The 23,905-nt window shown below is 42.2% G+C and overlaps 1 protein-coding gene across 2 annotated transcripts in view; it reads left to right on the top strand.

Annotated features, from left to right (window-relative positions):
- syt1a (synaptotagmin Ia) overlaps window positions 1–23,905 on the top strand; it is a 152,874-nt gene that overhangs the window by 58,647 nt on the left and 70,322 nt on the right. For both annotated transcript variants that reach the window (XM_070853811.1, XM_070853812.1), the window contains exon 3: window positions 3,237–3,295. The gene's annotated coding sequence lies outside the window, so the exon portion shown is untranslated. The remainder of the gene's footprint in view (window positions 1–3,236; window positions 3,296–23,905) is intronic.

A 23,905-nucleotide genomic window follows, 5' to 3' on the forward strand; every position in this document is an offset into this window, starting at 1 on the left:
CTCCGTCTACACTCAGATCTAAAGATTGTGTCCTTGCCTGCTCATCATGTCGTTACATAAGCTACTGCACAGGTTGTTGAGCATGGAGATTGTGTTGCATGTTAAATTTGCCATATCTGGGACGCTGTGAGAGAAATGAATTTCTGCTGGTGATATCAGGTCGGGTGGGGAAGGGAAATGGGATGTGGTTGCATGATTGCAGCCTCAGAAATTGGCCAACATCTAGCTGGGGTCCATGTTCCTTGAGTTAGTCTTTGCCCAAGATTTTACTCAAATAAGCTGCGTTTTAAGTCAGTAGAAACTACTTTGGTGGAATAATGGTAAATCTACTTGACAGAATGTATCAGCTGTAGTTTTATGCAATCTGGGAGATGTAAGAGAGCAACAGAGGGGTGGACAGTTAACTCCAAAAAGATTATTAAAGGTTAGCATGAGTCCTCGTATTTTGTGGCAAAAAGTGGTAAAAACTGATGAGCAGAAGGATTGGAGAAGAAAATGTGAAAACACAGCAGGAAACAGGAACTGTGCTCTATGAAGCCTCACAAAAGAACTTGTGCAGATGGCTGCTGAAAGCCACAAAGGCAAATACCAAGTTGCTAGCGACTAATACCACGATGACATGCTCATTGTGTTCTGATCATGCTATTTGTTATGCACGCATATTTAGCAGTGCATTTCAAATGAAGACGCATCATTGATTTGTGCACAAGATTGTAATGGGCCTTGCTGTCACCACAGCCTGCACTCCCTGTATGTGATTTACATGTGAGAGCAGCTGAAAAGTGTGTGAAAGTGTTGGAGCAGCCCATCAATGCCCAACAGGACTCAATATACAACTAATGTAAGATGTTATTAGGAAAAATGAAAGGGGCCGACACGTGTAAACTCTCACCAAAACAAGCACAAAATGTTCCTATGTTTTATTATTAAAATTCAAGGACACATTAGGAAATCCTTTTAATTTGAAAAATATTGGCGGGCTGTCTGTTTAGTTCTATTAGATGCTGCTGAATACAACTGGAATCCCACTGAGTGACATAAAAATATAGCCTCATCTATCATGAACTACTATGTGCTTCATGATATATGGGGGTGTATCTTGAAATTAACATTGCGATTTGACTGTTAATCACACACTAGAAGAAGGCATTTGAATGTGTATGTTTGAATGCGTCTGGTGCTATGTAAAACTGATTTATTTACCCTTTTACCTTCCATCATCATTTTGTATTCTGTTAAGGGATGACAGGTGCTTTGAAATGTGAGTGAATGTGCTGTCTGAGGATACTTTTCCTTTATATTCCTGCCAAGAGGAGGTAATGGCTTTTAATCTGTGCATCAGCTGGGTGGTAAATACACTTTTCACAGTATGAGGGGGAGAATGAATGGCAGTCATTAATAGTTGTACCACATTCACACAAATGAAGCGTAGACTGATCTTTGGAGTTTCATCTCCTCCTGTGCAGGCAGAATAATCTTAACTAGCTGTAAATCAACGAAACGGACATATTAGGAAATTCTGGTTTGCCTATATTGCCATGAACATGGTCATAGACATTCATGGTCCACAGAGGAAGTTTCAGAATGATTTAGGTAACTTCTTTTATCCTATGCTACTAGTAGCGAGATCTTTTAACCTGATGGCCAAATTTTTGTTAACTTTGTTGATGATGTTCATAGTCTGTGGAGGATGATCCATGCTGGTACCTTCCTGAGCTTTTCTTTAGTGCTGGTATTGGGTCATGATTTGCCCATAACAGGCAGATACTTCCAATAAATTTGTTGTCAATATTCGTAGTCTGCAGAGGTGATTCATAATGATTTTAGTGACATGTTTTACACCACCTCCTGCCTGATGGTGGTCAGGTATAATTTCCATTTACACACAAGAAATCTAATGGACAGATTGCTATGCTCCCCAGGGGAAGAACTTTTTAATCCTCAGGTGAAACCACAACCCTAATGGCAGTATTATGGCTCATAACAAGAGACTTTCAGAACATGAATCTGTGTCCAAAAAAAAAAGGTAATTGTTTCTTGGTCTGAGATAGAAAGTAATCGTCCCTGATGTTTTAATTGTGCACAAGCTAATAATAGAGGTTGGCGTCACTAGTTGTTTACTTTGCTAAATTAGACTGCTGGCTCGTTTGCTAACAATCAAAACCAAAATAACCCCCCATGGCAACTTTAAATATGAACCTTAATTCATCTTAGCAGACTATTGGGTGTCCTGTTTTTGTATATGTTTAAGTCTAAACCCTCCAACATGTCTCTTCTGTTGTTTAATGGGCACATATGATTTTGGATTTGTAAGCCTCTAAATTCATCTTTCACGTCTTCCAACTCTTAATTATCACATTATCCCTTTATCTGTCTTTTAGTATATAGTAGGCTATATATAGTATACCTTTTTCAAAGATATTTGCATTTCAGTGTCATAAAACAACATCTGCAAATTCTCATACTTGAGAATCTTTCAATCAACTAATCTCTTAATTGACTAATTCCAGCTTTGAAACCAGTAAGTTTAAAACCATCTAAAGTGCTTTATGGCACATGTCTATTATGCCGCTGCCCCACATGATAGACATGTAGGGCAGCAGCAGTGAGCGTAGACAGCACCCAGACCTCCAGAGGGCCATACTGGAAATCTTCCCACACCTCCACAGCAGGCAGCATCTGTTGGGAGGAGATCCCCAGCTGCTCTCTGTACTGGTTTTCCAACACATGGCTGGTCTCCGCTGACCGTTCCCTGAATCTGGCCAATTGTCTGTGAAAACAGTCCATCGATAATGGATATCTGCCACCCAACCACTGATATGCTCAGATTACTGAACTGATGGAACAATCAACAGGGACAAAAGATGTAGACTTATTTATCTGTGTCTAGTTTCTGGATACAGTTGTTTGAGCCCATTGTGCACTGTGACTATTCAGAGATTCCCAATGCAAAGGAGGCGTGTCGGCTTCGTCTTGTGTACCTAGCTGTTCAATTCGAGAGATCCGCAAATTGTACATTTGACCAACATTACGTTCATTTTGCTTATGTTGGCTCCTTACACACTTTTCTTTATATTTTACAGGACAGATTAATTAATTAGGTGATCACAATTAATTATGTCAAAAAGATATTTTCTCTGAGGAGCCCCCCTGAAGTTTCTCAGGGACACCTGGAGCTTACTATCACAGCTGGTTTTTCATTCATACTTTCTGTCTTTTCGTTTCATCTCCTCTAGATCTGAATGACTACGAGCGAAGGAGGTATTTAAAGAGACCCTGCAGCGTTGAGTTAAAGGTTAGTTTCTGTTCCTTTTACCAGTTGAAACACAAAGCACCAAACAGCTACTGTGACTGAAATGCCATATGTCTACACGGACTCCCATTGTCAAAGTAAACTTTGCTTAACAAATGCAAGGATTTTCTTTTTTGTTGTTGTTGTGTACTTTGCTCCAAAAGCTTCAGTCAACACCTTATTTTTGTTGAACTTTTTGTCCTTTCCCAATGGAGTTGTATTATGATGGTGGATATTATGTTCATGTTTCATATTTCATTCATCAGGACATAAATTTAATGGGCCATAAAATGTATCAGCCCATTGAGCCTTCAACACGTTAGCTATAAACAGTCTTACCACTCTAAATCTAGCTGGGTATAAATACAAAGTATATACTGTATAATACATAGTATATAGATTCCTGAAATGGTAGGCATTAGGATGGAGGATGATGTGTCACAACCTTTTGTATGCAAACAAGCTGGATAAATATGCATCAGCATGTGTGGAATTACTGAAGCTGCTTAGTTGCATATTTTGCAGGTTTGATTAAAGCTTATTTGACTGGAACATTCTCAGCCCGAACCCAAAGTGTACTGAAAACTGACGCTTTGAATATATGAATGTAAAATGAGCAAGTCTGCTTTGACCCTTGAGGACACTGCTGCTGCTCGCCAGACCAATTTATAAGATGCAACCACTGTTTAGACGCAGTCTATGGAAAACCAGCGAGCTGCCAGTCATGCAGATTGTTCTCTGACGGCCTTCGCGCCGTGACGATGGATTACTAATGGGTCCAATACATATGGATTGAATAATGCCGTATTAATTTTACCTTATATCAGAGGGGAATAGAACAAGATGACTGTACACTACATCCACCTGTCATTGTACAAGCTGTGTTATCAGGAGAAAAAGAAAAACAAGATGAATCATGTGTCGCCTGGGAATCGGATGGCAACTGTTTGTCATGCTGAATACTAAGCACAGAAGAAGACTTGAGATTTTGCTGCATCATATCAACACATGCCCACATGAATATTAATGTGGAAATGTGTTGAAGTTACATATCCAATGTTCAGTTGGAACCAATGGTCTCCTTCAGTTGGCCAATAGAAATGTAGTTGGTTGTTTAAATGTGCAGTTTGTAAGTAACAGGCAAGCAGTTTTGTAACAGAGAAATTTTCTCATCATTCAACAAATTTCTCATTATTTAGCACTTGTTCTAAAAGTCATACTGTACAGAATTAAAGTCATTTGACATTGAAATGTCATTGCAATCCAACCATTTGTTCCCAGTAGCCATCACCACTGCCGTAAATGACTTAAATGTCATCTATTATGCTCAAGCTATCACATCAAATGATACGGACAATAGTTGATTTTCAGAGAGCTGAAAATAGAGCTGAAACAAAAAGTGAATTATTTGATTATTCTTTAAGTAATTTTATTAAGCAAATATTCCCCCCAAAAAAACTCACTGGTTGTGATATATTCTGGTTTTCTTAGTTGTCTTTGAAAGAAAATCTTTGAGTTTTTGACTGTTGATCAGACAAGACTTTTAAATATGCTGAACTTGGAAAAAATTGATTTATCATTAGTGAAAATAATCCCTCAAATCCAAAACTCAAAATGCAATGGCTGAAATTAAGTGGTTTTGCAAGATGCATTACACTGAAAAATGCTTCATTACATGTGTAAGGCAAAAATTATACTAATTTTGTTTTTAATTACAGCTTAGAATCATTTGGAATCTGTTTAAACAACAGAAGTTTGTAAATTATATGATATGATCATGTTGTCACAGTTTGATAGCTCGAGGCTATAATTTATCAAGTGTCACCTGGCATACCTTATGTAGCGTACCTAACAGTGGATATATCTTCACCATAAAAAAACAGAAATTGCAGTGTGCACATAGTGTTTATCATCCTGGAGAGTCTGATTTGAAAAGCAGGAATAGAAAAAATGCTGCATTGAAAGAGATTAGAGTTATCAGAACTCACATTTTCCAGCGTGGCAAAGCAGCGACTTTATTCATGCTGACTTAGGCATATGGGTTGTGATATAACCTGGTTGTTTCATTTGTATTTTATCTTGGATTCAAACCTGTACAATCCCCCCTGCGCTGTCAAAGTCCATCCTCTCACTCCACACTTTATGTTAAAGTCTGTATTCAACCGCCAATGCTGGTTCAGGCAGGGTTCAGTGGCTATTTACTGAGGCATTGTGAGTGATTCTGGCCTTGTTAAATCCTATTTTGTTTTGTGAGTGTCGAGCTCAGCCTCCTCCAGGCACGGGAAGGTGGAGGACGAAGCCGGCATGCTGACTGGGGACCCAAGGAGCAGTCCAATTTTTCATCCTTATTGCCCGTGACATATCCAAAGTGGCAGAGTGCCGTCCACGGAGAGACGGAGGAAGGGAGAGAGGGAGGAAAAAGTGAGAAGCATGCAGCTCAGCTGGAGTGAGAGGAGCGTATCTCTACTTCTGCCTTCTGTAGTCCTGAGCAGGGCCCCAATTTTCTTTGCTAAAACAATACAATTCACGAGCGTTCATTAGGGCAGACAAGGTTAAACTAAGAGTCCAGGGCTTCCTGTCTCTCTATAACTTACTGCGCCTTCAGGCTTGTAGTTTAGCCAGAGAATAAATGAAGGTTTGAAGCTTGCAAACAGAGAATAAAGAGTGCATTAAAGTCCAACTTACTCTGTGACACTGGCTAAATGAAGATGTTACATCCACCCTTTAACTGTCTCTTTCACCATAACTTTCTGCAGGCTTGAGTTTCCCTCACACAGGGGTCATTTTTCCTGGGGATGTCAAGTGACTTCTCATATTTATTGAAACCATCTGTCATTTTAATCACATATGACTGGCTTTTCTGTATAGTTTGTATGTAAAAACAAATTTCAGTGCAAATTATGCACTTTATTCTGATTAAGACAGCTCCGTGTTGTGCCAATCAAGAGTTGCAATTTTAGCTTGATTTTTTGTGTGATTACTTCTTGTTTTTTTTTTCTTTCTTGTGCAAATTCCCATCCTGTGTGGATGTGAAGAGGAGAAATCATAATTTCTATGAGTATTTAATACTAGTCCTGTGTGAAAAGTCTTTTTGTCTCCTCGTGAAAGAAGGAATTAGGTGTTTTAATTCAAATCGCCCAAACGTGTCTTTTCTTAAACACCTTGCAGTGAGTCTGAAATGAATAAACAAGACTGTGAGATCTGTTCTGTCACATGCAGGCAGTGTAGTGATGGAGGGCCGTGAAGGGCACTATCAAGGTGACTTCAGGGGGTAGCGAATAGGAGGTTGGATCCTTCGTAAAGGAGGGGTGGGGGGGGCGTGTGACTTCAGCGTGCCTACGTGACTAGGAAATTTTCATGAGACAGATTTCCCCCCTACTCTCCTTCGGCTTTCATTCTCACGGTTGAGATTAAGATCTCTTGTTGTAATTATTGCTCTGTGAGGCGGCCTAATTCTGCCAAGTCGATAGCATCACACCCGTCAGGTGCTGTGGAGGGTATGTGGCACCAGCTGTTCATGTCCTCTACATGTTCCAGTGGGCTGCAGTAGAAGGTAATGGCACTGTTATGTGATACATGTCTGTTGATCGACTGTCTTCTGGAGAGCTGCCAATCCTCCCGCTTCCTTTTGCTCCCCTCCAGTAACTGCAGGAAGTAGAAAACATGACGAAAAAAAAATGAAAAAAGACACAAAAAGGAAAACCCCTTGGGTTTTTGGTATTTTTAACACCTGACAATAAGGGCATCAATCTTCCTCCCCAGTCCCAAGAAACGTATGTCTGGCTGCTGTTCCCTCCAAACACAGGTGCTTGACAGACAGAATCAATTCTGCCTAATGAGCAATTGTGCTGCCACGTACAGTACTGCGTTGTGCACAGCAAGCAACAGATCTAAGCAGACTGCTTCATCAGCACGCAGACAGCGTACATATCCACCCAAATAACTTTTGTCAGTATTCATTTCTCAAACGCAAAGTTTATACAGCTTTCCTGTGTAGATTAACATCCAGTTGGATGTGGGGGAAGACAGAGATTATATCAGACAGTCATAGCTGAAAAATACGATCTAGGCTCACATATCTTGACCAGCCAGTTATTCTTGGTTAGCCCTGTGCAGCTATACCAGCTGTCTGTATTAGATGGAAAGCCACCGTGTTGACCTTCAAAAAACATGATTATAAAGACTATTTTTATTTTGACAAAAATGCCATTTGCTTATCCAGCTTTGCTAGCAAACTAATCTGAGCTCCAAAAACAGTGGCGCTTGGTTATTATAATTGAAGTCCAATCTCCAGCCTAGAGCCAAAACAATTAGGATGATTAATTGATCAGCAGAAAATTAGCTGGCAACAGTTTGAATGAATTGATTAATTATGTAAATCATTTTTCATGCAAAAATACCAAAATAATGGCAGCTTTTACCTTAATCTCAAATGTGAGGATTTGTTGTTGTCTTAAATGTCTTAAAGCAACACTTCACTTAAAGCCGCCCTATTAAGCAATACACAGTATAGGCCTAGATATTTTAAATGTTAGAAAGTTTTAGAACTCACTATAATGCAGATATAACCTTTTAAGGTATTAAGTGAATTAACACTTAAAATGTCCTCATAGTTATGGATAACTGTGGATAATCTGTTGCCTTCACTTGGCAGTGGACTATGATCACTATTTTTGTACACTGTATTGAGCTTCACCAATGCATCTGTTGGTGTTTAGATAAGGGAGAAGTGGCCTTCATCAGAAAAGCTTGAATGATGAACGAAAGAAAATCAAAAGAGACTTAGCGGCAGAATTTAAAGACAGAGAACTCAGTTAATATCCTTTAACTGCGGTGAAATGTGTTGGCAGGTAATTAATGAAGTGGTAATAATGTATTTTCAGTGAGGCTGCCACGATGCACCATGTGTTTTGATAGTGTGTGTAGGTGCTTCCGTGTGTTCTCCACATTCATATGTCAGTGTACATTTGCGTTTGCGTGGATGCTTGTGCAGCATGTAGGTAGGGTTGGGATGTTATCTTCCTGCTGCAGCTTATGTACCAATTGAGCCCATAGTGATGCAGCTTAGTTTTGGGCGACTGTCACACTGGCCAACAGCATTTGCTGACAAATCCAAAGCTTTAGTGGCATCAAGATGAATTTGGTGCACAGCTTAACGGGACTTTTATTGGATAATTTGCGTTTAGGTATCATGTTGGGTAACAGCTCAGACTTTGCATGTGCAGTGAGTGTGAGATTGCATTTCTGCATGCGAGTTGTTGTTGGCGTGTTTATATGTCAGTTTGAGCAGAAGAGCGAGTGCTGTTCAGTGGTGGATCGTGACTTTCCTGCCTGTGTGGGAGCTGCAGCTACTCCCACGCATCTCTCTTCTCTCTCTCTCTCTCTCTCCAAATCCACTGGTCTTTAACCTTAGCTCATTTCTCACTTAACCACCAATCTACTCCGTTTCACCACTTTCCATAAAAGAAAAGTTAGCCCCATGATTGATCCGTGGTGCGTTCAACCATAAATCATTCCCGTTGAAAACTGTTCTGCAATAAATTGCGGTGCTACGGTTAAGTTACATTCATGCTAACGACATGCTGCAATATAATCTAATTTCTGCCTTTTCCCCCCCGGAAGCACGTTTCCTTCATGTGGCAACATACGCATCATGTTTTCTGATGATGCTGTTGTGACTTTAATCTCACAGAAAACATAGAAAAATCATTCAGTTATATTGAACATGACACTTGAAGCGTTTGATACCCGCTAAAGTTTTCCATTTATATGTTAAAAATATGAGCGAGCAACCAGTATACTGCATACAAATCGATGGTTTCTGATAACAATTCTAAACAAAGTCAGCATATTCTGAAATTTCCCTCTCCCTGACCTTGTAGGCTCTGTGTGGCTGGGCAGTAACGGGGTTGCTAAGGTAATTTAATTACCAGACCCTCCACGGGCAAGGGTAATTACTGCTCTCTAAATCCCCACTAATCCCCCTTCTGAGTCCCCTACACTGACTTGGCCCGGGGCGCTCTAACAGGCAGCGCTGACTTCTCGATCCCGTCCCAGACAGGGGTCCTCCAAAAAACACACTGATCCTGACTGCACAAAGATGCTCCTTGGTGGCTTGATTTGCGTAAGTCTCCCTCCATACTGTACTGTGTGTGCTTGCATGTGTCTGCCTCAGCGTGTCTTTAAGTGCAAAGGGCTCCAGTCATCAGTCACAATGAATTCCTCTCACGTTGCTTTCCCCTCAACATGTCTGTGAGTCAAGGGGATTCTTGGGTCAAAAGGGCCACTCATCTCTCCGTAAGAATGTCGTAATTATCACTGCTGGGATGAATGGGATGTGACCTCTGTGAGCAGCAGCACCTGGTGACCCGAGTTAGAAGAGACGGAGAGGAGAGACTACCGAGCATCCTAATAGAACTTTATCTAGAAAACACCTGCTTAGCAAAATATCCTCTGTAGGGTTTATGTTTAAAATAAAATAAATAAGTAGATAACTATGGTCACCTCTGAAGCTGATGTTACTCACTGCAGTGGTGCAAGTGTATCTGTATGTTTTGTTAAAACCAAACAACACATACAATACATGCAAATTGTGTATACTTACATAATGATGAAAAACATTTTAGATTAAAGCAGCACTAATTGATTTTTTGGCCACTTGAAGGCAGCAAAACAAGCTGTAAACACAATAGTAAACTATCATCCCTTTTGTAGTAAATATCCTCGCAGTCATGTGCCAGTTTACGCATGCAGAAAACTCATCATTCACCTGGAGTTGTGGCTCCTTCTGGTCTTTGTATGCTCTCATTGCTTGCACAGATTACTTTATTGAGTCAAACCTGCAGTTTTTTTCCCTTCTTGTTAGCTTTAACCCACTGGAGTTGTGAACAGTTTAAAAATGGAAATTTCTGGGGAAACAAGCAGCTCTTCATCTGCTCCTCTTATAACCTCAGGTGCCAGCCCAAACATCTGTGTGACAACATTGCCATTGGAAAGTGTTACTGACCCTAGCAGGTGTTGTGTGTGTGCAACTGTGTGCACTTTAGGTCTGTGTGTGTATGTGTGTGTGTGGGCGGGCAGTCGCATACATAGTATGTGCAGCATGCATGTGAGCGAGAGAAGCCGGGTGGTGGTGAAAGGAGCATCTGTGTGTATTGAAAAGAGTTCTCTGAATAGCTCCATATTTGAACAACCACTTATCCACCGATATTGCTGTAAGTGATTAGTGGCAGCTTCCTGCCTGCAGGAGAGGGAGAGAGAGTGAGAGAGAGAGAGAGAGAGAGAGAGAGAGAGAGAGAAAATGAATGAATTGGGAATTGAGAGAGAGATTAAATGAGAGCATCAGCTGTAATTAGGGATATTTTCCTCCATTTGGAAGTGCATGTCTCTGACTCAGAGAGAATTAGCACTGGATACTCTGGGTGGGCCACATTAATATACACACTGAGTGCATTAAAGGAGCAAAAAGTAACGTTTTTACATTTTTACACATTAAAACAGGATCAACAGAATCCTCCAAAGGTCCAGTCCATTTAAATCTATTCACGTCCAGTGTCAGCAGCAGATCATGTACCAACCTGTAGCTAAGCAGAAAGTAAGCTTGTGGAGGATGGAGTGGAGGGTGAAAGGATCCCTGCAGAGATAGACCTGTAAGATCTTTTTTTTTTTAACCACAAAGCGCTGCTCTGTATCGCTCGGTTCAAAGCCACCAGACTTCATTGACAAAAATGGTAATTTCACCTCACAGAATATGGGAGTTGCTGGTCTACTGCTGCCTGGATTGGTTAGTTTGTATCATTCAGCTTTGGAGTTTTAAACAGTCATTTTGAATGTAAAGTAATATTATATAACACCAAAGTTACAACAACTAGATTAGCAACTCCTTTGTTTTACCCCCCACACACCCATCATCAACCGATCGATTAGTTAAACATTAGGTGTAATTTCAGGCGACCAAGATTTTCTATAGTTGTCTACAGCCATGATAAAAATAGGGCCCAGGTTTAAAAATACTGGAGTTTAACACCCTTTAAAAGCAATGCCCCCCAACATACTGACAGTTTGGTCCAGTTTTGCAAGTGCAAATATGCTGCCAAGGACAGATAAAGCCTCTTTTAAAATTGAATCCATGTTTGTAAACACATTGAAAGTCCAGCGGTCACCTTGTTCTCTATGCATGATCTAGGTACATGATTCTATCAGGAAAATATGCACGGTGATACAGTATGACACTATAATAGATATGTAGCAATGACTTAATTACGTCTCCTTATAGTGAGCAATATAAGGGCTGCATATGGAAAACAAATTCCCCCAAAATGCAGCTTTAATGTGTTAGAGGCCACTGCGGCTCTGCAGCCACGCCAGCCCCTACAGGATGTCACTGAGAATAGATGAAAGTCTTAAAGGTTAACTGCACAACCGCCAAAGTTATGACCTTTTTGGATTTACATTGTTGTCCACATGTAATACAATTTCACTGTGATAAAATGAGTGTATAATAGGCAAAGTCAAGAGCAAATCGTTCTGTAGTTCGTTTAGTTTGCTTGTGTAGGCGAGTTTCAAAAGCTTCCTCCTGTTCTAAAGCTTCACATGCTCACTTGAGGTGGTTGAATAAGACCAGTGATTTGCGGTGTCCACAGGTGACCAATCAGGTGCTCGTGACATTTGGGAAATTGTCCTTTTTGTTCACCCATTTCCCTTTATTTCACCACCTTTTTCTTCTAAATGCCATTTTGCCCTTTTCATTCCACTTTCACCCCCCTGCTCTCTTCCTCTTTTTTCATGTCTTGTTCTGTGCAGGCTGACCACTAACAGGCTCCCAGTTTGAAATATCAGCTTTTTTAACTTTTCTGTTCATAGCCCGTTTCCGTTTCTTTTGCAACGATAAAGCGTGGTTCAAAAGGTATATGTTACCTCATCATCTATTTCTCAGTCATTGGCAATAAAGTCCCTGATGTTTTTGAACTGCCTTGATGTTAATTAGTCAGTGCTTTATTTTTTTCTGCTTTATGTTTAAGTCAATCAGTTTTTTTCTGACATCTTTTTTTAATTTGATTTAGCTGTCAGAACAATTTCTTTCAGCAAAAGCAAACTGTCTAGTTTTTCTTTTTATCACAAATAAATTGTCAATCCGAGTAGCACAAATTCTCTAAGACACCCGAAATACCAAACAAAGTGAGATTTGAATGGTTTCTGAATAAAACATGCAGCGTCACTCCCATTTTACTGAGGAAATATTCTTTCCAGCAGAAAATAAGGTGTTGACACAATACGAATCTTCTCTCATTCCTTTAGTGACCGTGTGGTTGTGGTTTCAACACACATAAGCACCTTCAGAGCTCAGCGATGTCCACAGAGGGTAGTAATCATCACCCAGGGACCCAGTTCAGTCATTAGCGATTTATAGCTACCTTCATTTTTCACGTGTGGAGAGCCATTAATCTCAAAACAACTCATACAATATATAGACTTTCCAGAGTGTTTACTCGCTTTCTCAGAGAAATTGTTTGGCCAAGACTATTATCTATCTTCCTGCCAGTTTACTTTTGCAAGGGAGATAAGCCTTTGGAGGTGTGCAATTTCAGCCCCAAGCTGTGATAGCCAATGGCCTCTGCAGTGCTGGGATGTGTGTTTGTTGGGATAGACAACACATGTTCTCCATAGAGGAGTGCCGGCACCGCTCAGCGTGGATGCACCTCTTCCCCTGCTCATTAGGGTTGAACTATAAGACCGCTGGGCCACAAATCTGCACTGGCCACATCGCCTTACCCAGTAATCGATCCCCCCAGGGCCACACATCACACACACACACACACACACACACACACACACACATAGCACACACAGAGCCAGTGAACCAAAGCTTATGTACAGAGGAGCAAGCTGTGCTGTGTCCAGGCAGGGTGTTAGTTGGTAATCATTAACACAGACTCCCTGTTTGCTTTGCCTCTGTCGCGGCTATATGTCTGTTAGCTTTTATGCATGTGTGTGTTGTCAACAGTGCCATGTGCCTCACTGCCCTTTATCAGCCTGGGCACTTTATTTACACGCTGGGTCTCTCCATGGACACACAATGACAGACACGTGTGCACACAGCACACGCACGTTTAGCATCTGTTCACGCCCGCAGTCGCATTATCTCTCCGAGTTACAGTTTGCTGCAGACTTCCTGTTCTGTAGCAGCTCACAAATGAGCGCAGAAGACAGCTGTATTGTAAAGTAGAAAATGGCCACCGCTCAGGTCTGCTAATTAATCCATAGACAGAAAAAGCAAACACTTCTAAAGTAAATTCAAGGACTTCCTGGGGCGAGGATTGATTAGATGCAAGATGACCTGTCAAGGAAATGGTTGGAAGGGGGTCGTGACAGCATGCACAAAGTGGACTAACATACCAGCAGGGTGCTGCAGAGCTATTACTCATAGATTCCAATTAAACACATGAAAACTTTCATAAGTTTAGTGTTACAGGCTAGACAGCTCGCTGCACGACACTGTAAGTCAGTGGTCTCAGGTTTGATACCACCTTTCATGTATCATGTCAGTGACTATTTGTTCTGTACCTTTATTGTATGCATCTCAGATATGTCGACATATCCAGAGGAAAATAAAAAAAGATTACAATCACATTTACATCACCAGTATCAATTTTGATAATGACAGACAAATACAAATAAACTATATCTAACAATAGTAAAGACAAGAAATGCAAGCTCCAGACACATAAATAAACACGACTGAAAAAGTGGTACGATACGATACGAGTAAATACATCCAAGGAACTCATGTACACTGTTTTAAATGCTGTATTTATTTTCCAATCACTAATGATTAAAGTCCTTTGTTTGTGTGCTTATGATTGGCCTCAATGGATAGGTGTGGAGGTAATGGTAGGTGTGGATATTAGCTTTATAATGTTGCTGAGTTAGCGCCAAGAAACCGTCTAACTGGAAAATATCACAGATGACACTGACCTTCATAATAACCACCGCAATCAACCTCCGTCTGTGACCCCAGCTCTCCATATGTTCGTGTCATCTCTGCTAGCAATGACGGTTTGTTAGACTTGTAATCTTGTTTGTGATCAAAGAGTAGTAGAAACAAATAGTAATAACAAGTTACTAAGTAGAAGTAACAAGTAGATAGTTCCTGATTTAAATCAAAACTTCAGCAGTTTTAAGCTATTAAATGGTGGCAAAGTTCTTGGACGACTGCTCGTGTTTAGACAACATTTAACGTTTGAGAAATCTTGCAATGAAAAAAAGATTCATATCAAAATAGAATAGAATATTTGGTATCATGTCAGCACCAATATTTAGATTAAGAGCTAATAAGTTTTGAAATGACACTCAGTTCTATTCTGTAGCTCCCCAGGAACAATAACTTGTGTTTTATACATTTTTTGCACAAACTGGGCTGAGTTTTCCAGTAATGTAACTTTAAATATGACTCAGCTTTCCTTCTCTGTATGTACACTGGCTTATTCTATTTGCTAGGACACAGCAGTGGATGTAATGTGCAGCTTCTGTGTGGCTAAAACAATAAATAAATGAATGACCACACAAGTGAAGCATTGTTTAAAAAATCCCTAATGAACTAAACATGAAGGTAACATTCATTTTCTATCATTATGTCCTGTTATTTAGGTGTAATAAAGGGCTGTTTGTTGTGGTCATCATCACCCTCACATTGCTGAAAACTGAAACTGGCAGTAGGCCTAAGTACTTCTGCATTTCATGCCAATAAAGCACCATTAAACATCCGCACCTCCATCTAGTCAGGTGCCGCTGGCCTCTCCGCGTCCACTCGTGTAGCCAAATGAGACTCGACTGCTTGGCAGTTTTTTGCTGCTGGTCCTCCGTTGCCTTCGCATGTGCTGCCCCCTCCCTGGGAGTCCCGAGTGCCACATCTGGTCGGGCTGAGAGTCGAGGGGACGCCAGGCAGCTCCTTGAGGCAGAGCATTAGCATACACTTACTCTGGGAATGCCCTTGACTAGCTGTCTGAAGAATGGCACGTGAGCAGCATCAAACACACCAGCGGGACCGGAGGAGGGACCTGAATAGGTGGAGTGAGACAGAATAAAGAATAAAGTATGAATGAGGGGTGGTTATGGCTTTGAAAAGGGAGTCAGAACTGTAATCATATACAGTTCGAATGCCTTATTACCGTGATTCATTAATCACACCGTCTGGCCTGGGCTTTCACAAGTGCTTTGTCCTAATTCCAGAAGAAAATATCACTTGAAATGCTCCACAAAACAAAGAATAACTTTGACTGTTTGCGAAAATGCACCCCTAATAAGACCTTCAATTGGTATTTCTTTTTCCGGTGCAAAGGGTGTGAGTGGGTGGGGGGAAAATGTCAGAAAATAGTGAGCTGAGAGATAGAAGGGATGTGTGCATTTTGTCTGACAGACGAAGAGCAAGCGAGGGAGAGATAGAGAAAGAGAGAAGTCGGGGGAGGGGGCTGGAGTAGGTGGGCGGGAAGAGAGGAGGAGGCGAGTGTCACGGACAGAGAGAGTGAGGAGAGAGAGAGAGAGAGAGGAGAGGAATAGCGAGCTGCTCGCTTGCCGGAGCTGTTGACTGGGTGTTCGAGTGTGTGATCGTGAGTGGTTCTTGAGCCGTCGTGTTTAAAAAAACAAAAAAGAAAGAAAAGAAAAGGGGGGGGACATTGCTTTTTGAGCCTTTGTGTTTTTTTTTCTTCTTAAAGTGCCACATCGAGCTCCCTCAGTGAAAGCAGAACTTGCCTGAGCCCCTTCCTGGGATTGTTAAGAGGACAGCGTGCTGCCAGGTAAGAGCCCACAGAGGATTGTAGCGTGGAGACGGAGGTAGCATGGCTGTACAGTCAAATGGCACGAGAGCTCTGAGAATACCACGTCATGCGTGGTCGAAATGGAGAGAGCACATGTGTGTGTGTGTGTGTGTGTGAGTGTGTGTGTGTGTGTGTGAGTGTGTGTGTGTGTGAGCACGTCAGCAAACATGGCTCGCAGGACACTGTAATGTAACTGTGATTGGAAGAGTCAGGTGGCACAGAGGAAGGGGAGGAAGACGAGGAGGATGTCTTTTTGAGAGCAGCTCATCCAAGATGACAGATGTCAGGGAATGTCACATTTACAACGACGGGGAATTGTTGACAGGGAAACAACAAATTTCCAGCATCTGATCAATTTTTGGAGGAACACGAAAAAAGTGGAAAGACTTTTTGCCGCTTTTTCATGTCTCACTTTCTTGTTTTGCAACTCTGCCTTTTGCACTTCAATAGCGTGGCGTTAAACACTCACTATTAGAGCGGACATTTTTACACATATAATCAGTTCCTCTGTAGTATCTGTCTGACTAATGTTTCTCAGTTCCTTGAAAACTGGTTAAAAATATTAGTTTGTGAGCAATTGGACTCATGTGCGTCTTCACGTATTTAGTGAGACCGGGCTGGATGTGGCTGCACAGCTGACAGGATCTTTGGCTTTAGAGACAGGCAGGGATAAGCAGACTCCCACGGAGGGTTAGGCCGAGCTCCAGATCGACGGCTGCTCCTCAGACTCAGTGTGGCAACGGTGGCAGCTATGTAGTCAGAGGGGACAGTTACTCCCCCAGAGAAAAGAGAAAAAAAACGTGCCGTATTTAGCAGCTGTGCCTGTAGCACCATGCTGTGGCTTCCTAACCTATGGGCTTGCAGTTCTTTGTCATTTAATGAGAAGTTGTACTATAATCGAATCACTGCACTGCCTTCCCTGCTGTTTGTCATTTCCCCTTTGTCCTCCCTTATCTCTTCCTCTCCCCCTCTCCCTGTCCTCATTATCCTAGACTCAACTGAAATGAACTAGCCGATCTCTCTTCCTTCCCATCCCTCCCTCCATCCATGCATGCTGAAGTACAGTAGACTATCAAACAAAGGCAGACTACAGGGCCAGAGGCTGAACAAAGCGTCTCTGTTCTTAATAACATTTGCACTTTTAGTTGTTCTCCTTTTCTCAATTAGAAACATGAAAGAGCTGAAGGTTGATAGATTGGGGGGGGGGCTTCAGATAGCCCTCGTCTATTTGATTCCATTGTCTTGTGCTGGAACAAGCCATGAAAGCCAACACGCAGCCCCCAGTCTTTTCAAAACTCATTCAGACGGATTTCAGCTCCATTTTGACTTCATTTTTCCACCACCTTCCAAATCCTTTATTCTCTTACTGGGTCCACTAAATCCTATTCACATCCACTGCGCCTTTTGTATCTCCTTGGAAAATGGATTTGCACATCCCACAGTGGACCCGAACAATCTGCTCACCTTTTGTATTCATGCCATTGTTATCGGTAGATTTATGTGTAAAACCTGGAGTCATTTATGGAGGCTTTTTAATATGTCTCTTTCTCTTTGAGGACAATTGAATCATTTTCTTGTTAAATACTGCGCCCACAGACGTTGTCATGTGTTTGAACAACTGTTGTGTGTGTGTGTGTGTGTGTGTATGTGTTGCGTGTGTGTCCATGGTGTATCCAGCTGTGAGAACTCCCATTGCATCAATAGTTAATGAGCATCTCTCGCACTCATTCATACGGCCCATTCACAGTGTTTTTGTTTGTCTGAGCGCTGCATAGCCTTCAGAGACACATACTGTACAATACCATCATGAAGCTTAAACACAGCTCAGCCTGATTTTGTCTGAATCTAGGCAATATGCTGACCTTCACACAACCTTGCAGTGTTACAGTGGGTTAGTTATTAAGGCGACATTTGAGAGTAATGACTGGTCTCATAAATCTTACAAAAGAGTGGGAGAAGGACATAAAAGTGTGACTGAGGAGAGGAAAATGATACTTTTGACATTAAAAATGGAATATATTTGTAAATCTGCACGCCCCTGCTGTATGTGGGTGTTGGTGTGTGCAAGAGTTCTAACCGGATCGCTCCATCCGCGGACGTTACAGCTTTCCTGCCCAGAGCGGCAGGCATCTCCTTTCGGTCCACTGGATGCAGTCACTCTCTGTGTGACTCATTGCCTCATCTACTCTGATTGGCTGGCTTTTCTACTCCGGGGAAAGACAGAGGACGGAGAAGGGTTGACGTCTCATGAGCGGGGATCAGCCCTTCTTTTCACACAACATCCCACTGGATGCACATTCACAATGTGTTGGTCTGGATGTTAAAACACAGGCATGAAGTTAGGCTGGAAGGAACAGGAATTGCTTTTAGCATCTGCCGTCATCTCTTTTGTGTCACAAATGCAACTTGCTGCCCGAGACGCTCGCACATTTGAGAAAAATAAGAGTTAGTAAGATCATACTCCTCGAGAGAGACAATATTCCACCCAGCCCCAGGCCCAGTCATGTTTTATATCCATCTAAGGGACGTATTCAGGCCTGTAGCCCCCCAATCCCTTTGTAGATGACGCTGTCACATGTGACAGCTCTGAAGCAAACAGGGCGTGGAGCTCCCTGCCTGCTGAGACTCTGGCTTGTTTGCCTCTTACAGACAGACCTGGCTGAGACGAGGCCCAAGCTGCTCCACCCAGCCCGGCAAAAATCCTATTTTTTTCCCCCGCTGTGGGAAGAGCCTCTGTGCTCAGGCCACGCAGGGTCGACAGAGTACCATGGACAGCGCTCAGTCAGCATCGGAGGGTGAAATTTCAGCACCACCTCTTGTGGACAGCACCAGTAGACCATAATAGCCAAGAATCAGACAGAAATATATCAGTGCCTTTGGGAATCATGGCAAAAATAATAAGATGCTCACAGTGTCAAAGCAGGGAAATGATGGAGGATATTGCCTTGTTTGTCAAGATAATGCTTATGGTGATTAGGTGATATATTACCCTCAAATAGTGTGGTGTTTAACACTCACTGGGGAATGACAGGTTTTACATTTTGGTTGCCGAAGACACTGTAGCTGACGAGGGGACACAGCAGTGTTTGAATATTTACCACCTTCCATTTATTTGCGCTCACTAACAGTGCTCGTACTTAACCAGGTAGCCTGGATAAATAATTACAACAGTGTCCAAATATACAAAGCTTACAAACAGGGTATGTGCTCTGCCACTGTGCATGTAGTTCACCGGAGCATTAAATCTTTGTTAGCTTGCAGTCAGGGATGCTCATGATGCACTGTCGTGTTGCTCTATAGCTTTGTGAAACAAATTTAAATTAAACTGAAGTCAACGAAAGACAGCCAGTCAGTTAAGATGAGGCAGACTGAAAGCCACACAATCAAGAATACATTGCTTATCTACAAAAGGGGTTGCAAGCTCTTTCTTTTAGTTTTGTTTGGTTTACTGACAGCACTCTGATATATTTACTATAAAACAACATATCAAACTTTGTCAGGGTAGAACAATAAAGTCCTTGACTTATTTCCCTGGTGTCAAAGCCAGAGATAGGTGTCCAATGCCTAGCTACAGACACTCCAAAACGTTTTTGAGAAAGAAGGTGCCCAGAGAATGAAATGCGTGGCTCTACAGCTAAAAGAAATTCCATCAGAAATAATAACAGTTTAAAATATTTCAATATGCAAACATGCAACTTTTCTATAAAAACCTGCAGATATAAACCTCCATGTCAACAGTGTAGACAGTTGTAACATATCTTCACTTTTTCGGTAGCTGTTACACTGGCAATACGTGATGTGTCATTTTATCTGTTTCATGTAGAATGGATATCATGTGAATATCGGATGTGCAGCATTGATATGGCACTGAGGCTCTTAGCTCCCAAAGCAAGCACAGCATAGGGAAGTGATCATGATAGCGCCCCTTGGGTTCTCTACTCTTAACTGTACATTCAGCAGTCATTCATTGATGACGCGGGTTCTCTTGTTGCATTGGTAGCATAGCGTCACCCTGCTCGCCATTAGTGTATCATACCAAAGATGAGCACACTCTCCCATAGCAACATGCTTCATTTCACACCACAAATCACAGTGATTAATCTGCGTTGGCTGTGATAAATATGATGCATGAGTCCGTTATGGCTTTGTCGACCCATTTTTATTGATTTCATTGCATGGGTTTAATATGTATATACGTGTAAAGCATTTAAAAATCACAGCCTCATGATTCAGATTTATTTTATAATCTAAAGTTAAAGTACAGTCATCAATACAGCAGCATTTTTAAGATAACTAGGGCCGTGCGTTCTATAGCTCCTTGCAAATCACCTGGTTTTATGAATGAATTAGTTGTATCTTACATCTTCAGTGTGATGAACACAGTAAGAGGGTGCGAAAACAGAACGTGAAAACTGGTTATTTCTCTAATGACTTTTAGATGAAAGCTTGCAGCGGTCTGCTGTCTGATCTTCGCTGATCTGGTTCACAGGAAAAATGTTGGACGCAGCCACTCAGAGAGTCAACGCTGCATTGATACACTAAGAGACACGAGACGGACAAGAGCCACTTCTGTTCATGCATTTACCCTCGTATACGCGCACACACCCGCACAAATATGCATACATGAGCGCAGCATGACATCGATTTTGTGCCTCTCTGCATGTCCTCCAAGTACAGAGGATCTCCAGCCGCCCCCACCCACGCACCCTGACAGAAACAATAAAAGCTGCACAAGTCTTGCCCCGAGGCTTCTGTTATCACTAGTGGACAGCAAACCACCCGTCACTCCTCCCTCTCTCTTTTCCTCTCTCTCTCTGTCTCTGCTGCACCCCCATACGTGTCCCCTAATTGAGACAGCTAATAACTAACCCGGGTCATTTGTATATGTAAGCATTAGCATAATTGAATAGGCATGAGTTAAGTGTTTTCCACTGGTGTGTTAATAACGTGGTCCGGGAAAGAAGCGAGTATATGCGCGGCTGTGTTTGTTCAGCTCAACAGTGTCATGAACTCAGTCTCCTCCCCTCTGCCCTGCCTCGCTTCGTTTTTCAGCTGCCATAAAACTAAAGGTGTGGTCATTTTTTCCCTCCTGTGAGTTGTCCTTGTCTTTGAAGGCTGCACGTTGGCCGGGGCTAATAAACTGGGGACTGTCCCAGTGTGAAAGGCACGTATGGCAGGTTAGACAGCACTCGGGCTGCCAGCCACTGCAAGTTAATTTTCTTGACACAAGGACAGGGCCGGAGAGAGTTTACACGTGCGCTTTTTCCCCTCTGACCTGACCTGAAGCTACAGCCACCTCCGGAAGGTAGTGGGTTCCTCCTCAAGTCCACATCCCATCAATAAACCCTCCTTCTAGCAGAGGCGCCCAGATGCCGGGCAAAACAAACATTGGTGGCAGGAGGTTGGGCACATGAAGAGAGAGTTGATGTGAATTGGGCTTGAAGATGCTTGGATATGAAGGAATGAGTGTGGCGATGGGGATGGAGCGAGCGTGTATTTTCCATCTCGGTACGCTGCAGCTGTCGTCCTTGTCACTGCGCTGTGTAAATCAGTGTGCTGTCTGCTGCAATCTGAGCGGAAAAGAAGAGCTACTTTTTATCACTACAAGTCGGACTCCATAGATGGGTGCATACTCACCAAGAGACCTATATTTACAGACAGGAGGGGGAAAAGCTGACAGGCCTAAGAGAGTACTTTTCTTTCCGCTCTCAGTGCACAGGTTAGTGAAAGGTAAAAGGAAAGTAGCTACTACTAGTAGCACACCTCAAACATATAAAATTGGTTTTCAGTAGCTGAAAGCGAAGGCTTGTTTAGTATTAAGGGCAATGGAAAAAATGAAGAGAACATTTTTAGAGAACTGTGCATATCAACACTACCCTCATTCTGTGTCATTTTAAGAAAATATTAACATGTAGTTTTGGAGCTATTTCCTGTCTCCTGTCAAGAATTATCCAGTCTCTTGCTTTGCGTCGCCCGGATTGATGTTCGTTATTGCGGGTTTTGAGGGTTTCAAAGTGAGTGATGGAGAAATTTTAGCCTTCAACCCTTTTAAAGCTCACAGTAATGGAGAGACAGTTCTATAATTTCCCAGATCTGACGGGTGATCATCAGAACAGATCCTGAATATTGATATGAGCAGAGCAAAGTGCAAATTTATAAGACAAGAGAAATATGCAGGGGAAATATGCAGCTGTTATACTGTGGTCAGTGTTAAAAGAAAAAGTTTGCATGTGGAAGTCATATTCAGACAGTTTAACATAGTTTACATATAAGTAAAGACAAGGCTCAGTCTTAACTGACCTTCCTTCTTGCTGAGTGAAAACCAATTTCCTCCTCCTCTGTTGGTCACTGCTAAGCAAAGTCTTTGATTTTCTCATCGCCATCCAGTGAATCAACAAGGACAAAATACAGTCTTTGTCTTTGTGCACTTACTGCAAGTGTTTTGGGAAAAAAATTGGATTTCCAGCGGTTCCCGTTTTCTTTTTCGCAGGGTCAGTGGTGTCATCGTCTCTCTGTAACCTTCCAGTCAATCCAGGTCTACTGCAATTAAAGGATCTATCATGTTTAAAGGCTGTCACAGAAAGGAAAAAGCCAGGAGGTTATCTTCAAATCAGACATTTTCTCCAAACCCTGTCCTTTGATGCATCGACATGCCCTGAAGGAGAGCAGGCCGCAGTAAATGGAGGGTAATCACTGATCTTAGATGTCCACTTGGGAGTATATTATCAGCTACCCCATCGCGGAGGTCCACTATGGGAGAAACAGATCCCATTACAGATATGTCTCACAGGGCTTACAGTTGCACTGCACAGACATGAATACACACCCACGCAAATGAACACTGTACTCGTGTGCATAATTATGTCTTGGTGATTGTGAGTCTGAGGGAGGAAAAAGTATCATTGCGGATGCATTTCAGAGCTTTCAAAGTTCCGTCCTTGTCCCGCTGAGCGGAGCGAAGGAGTACGGAGATGCAAGCGGGCCGTGCAAAAGGCTTCATTGTGACTGTAAATTCACCTTTTCCCCGCCTTCATTTGGCACAAAAGCCAGGTTTGAAAAGCCTGGTAAAATGCAATCAGTGCCTGCGCCTTTCCTTTTGAGAGTGCCCCCCTACCCCCAAAACGCAGGCTCGTTGTGATGAATTTCAGTAAGCCAGGATGAGGTGAGCAGAGAAACCAACGTTTAATGTTTATGATGATACTTTTCACTTCTTTCTTACTCCATTTCACCTGCTCTCTGATCAGAGGAGAAAAAGGAGAAAGGTGTAGGTGTGTGTGTGTGTGTGTGTGTGCGTGAGATCGCTATGATTAACGGCAACGCATCGAGCACATGCATTATTCATCTGTCGTCACCTTCACCCGCTGCCAAAAGTCGTGACTGAATTTTTCGGGGGGAATGCACCTTTCCTGAAAATTTAAAACCCAATGAGCAAAATTCACCCCTCCATGTTTGAGTCGACTAATTAAAGTCTATTACCTGAGACCGCTTTGCCGTGAAAACCGGTGACATATCATATTAAACAGCCTCTATCATCTCTCCCAAGGCTGCTTGCTTGTGAGAGCAACGTAAAGTTAAAACCCCAGTAAGTTTAGTGGCAGAGTTGAGGGAGGCTGTGTTGCCCAGGTTACCGTTGCAGTACATCAAAACTTGTGTGAATTAAAATGATATTACTCATCTCTCAGAAATGTATCCTCTGCATAGTGTAAATCAAGCCTCCCCCTGTCTCCCCCTGACCAAACCCAGCCCTCCCTCTCTTTCTCTCGCTGTGCCATAACTGTCAGTATAAATAACCTCTCTGGCT

This window comes from Pempheris klunzingeri, chromosome 22 (genome assembly GCF_042242105.1).
Source record: "Pempheris klunzingeri isolate RE-2024b chromosome 22, fPemKlu1.hap1, whole genome shotgun sequence".
NCBI classification, from domain to species: Eukaryota; Metazoa; Chordata; class Actinopteri; order Acropomatiformes; family Pempheridae; genus Pempheris; species Pempheris klunzingeri.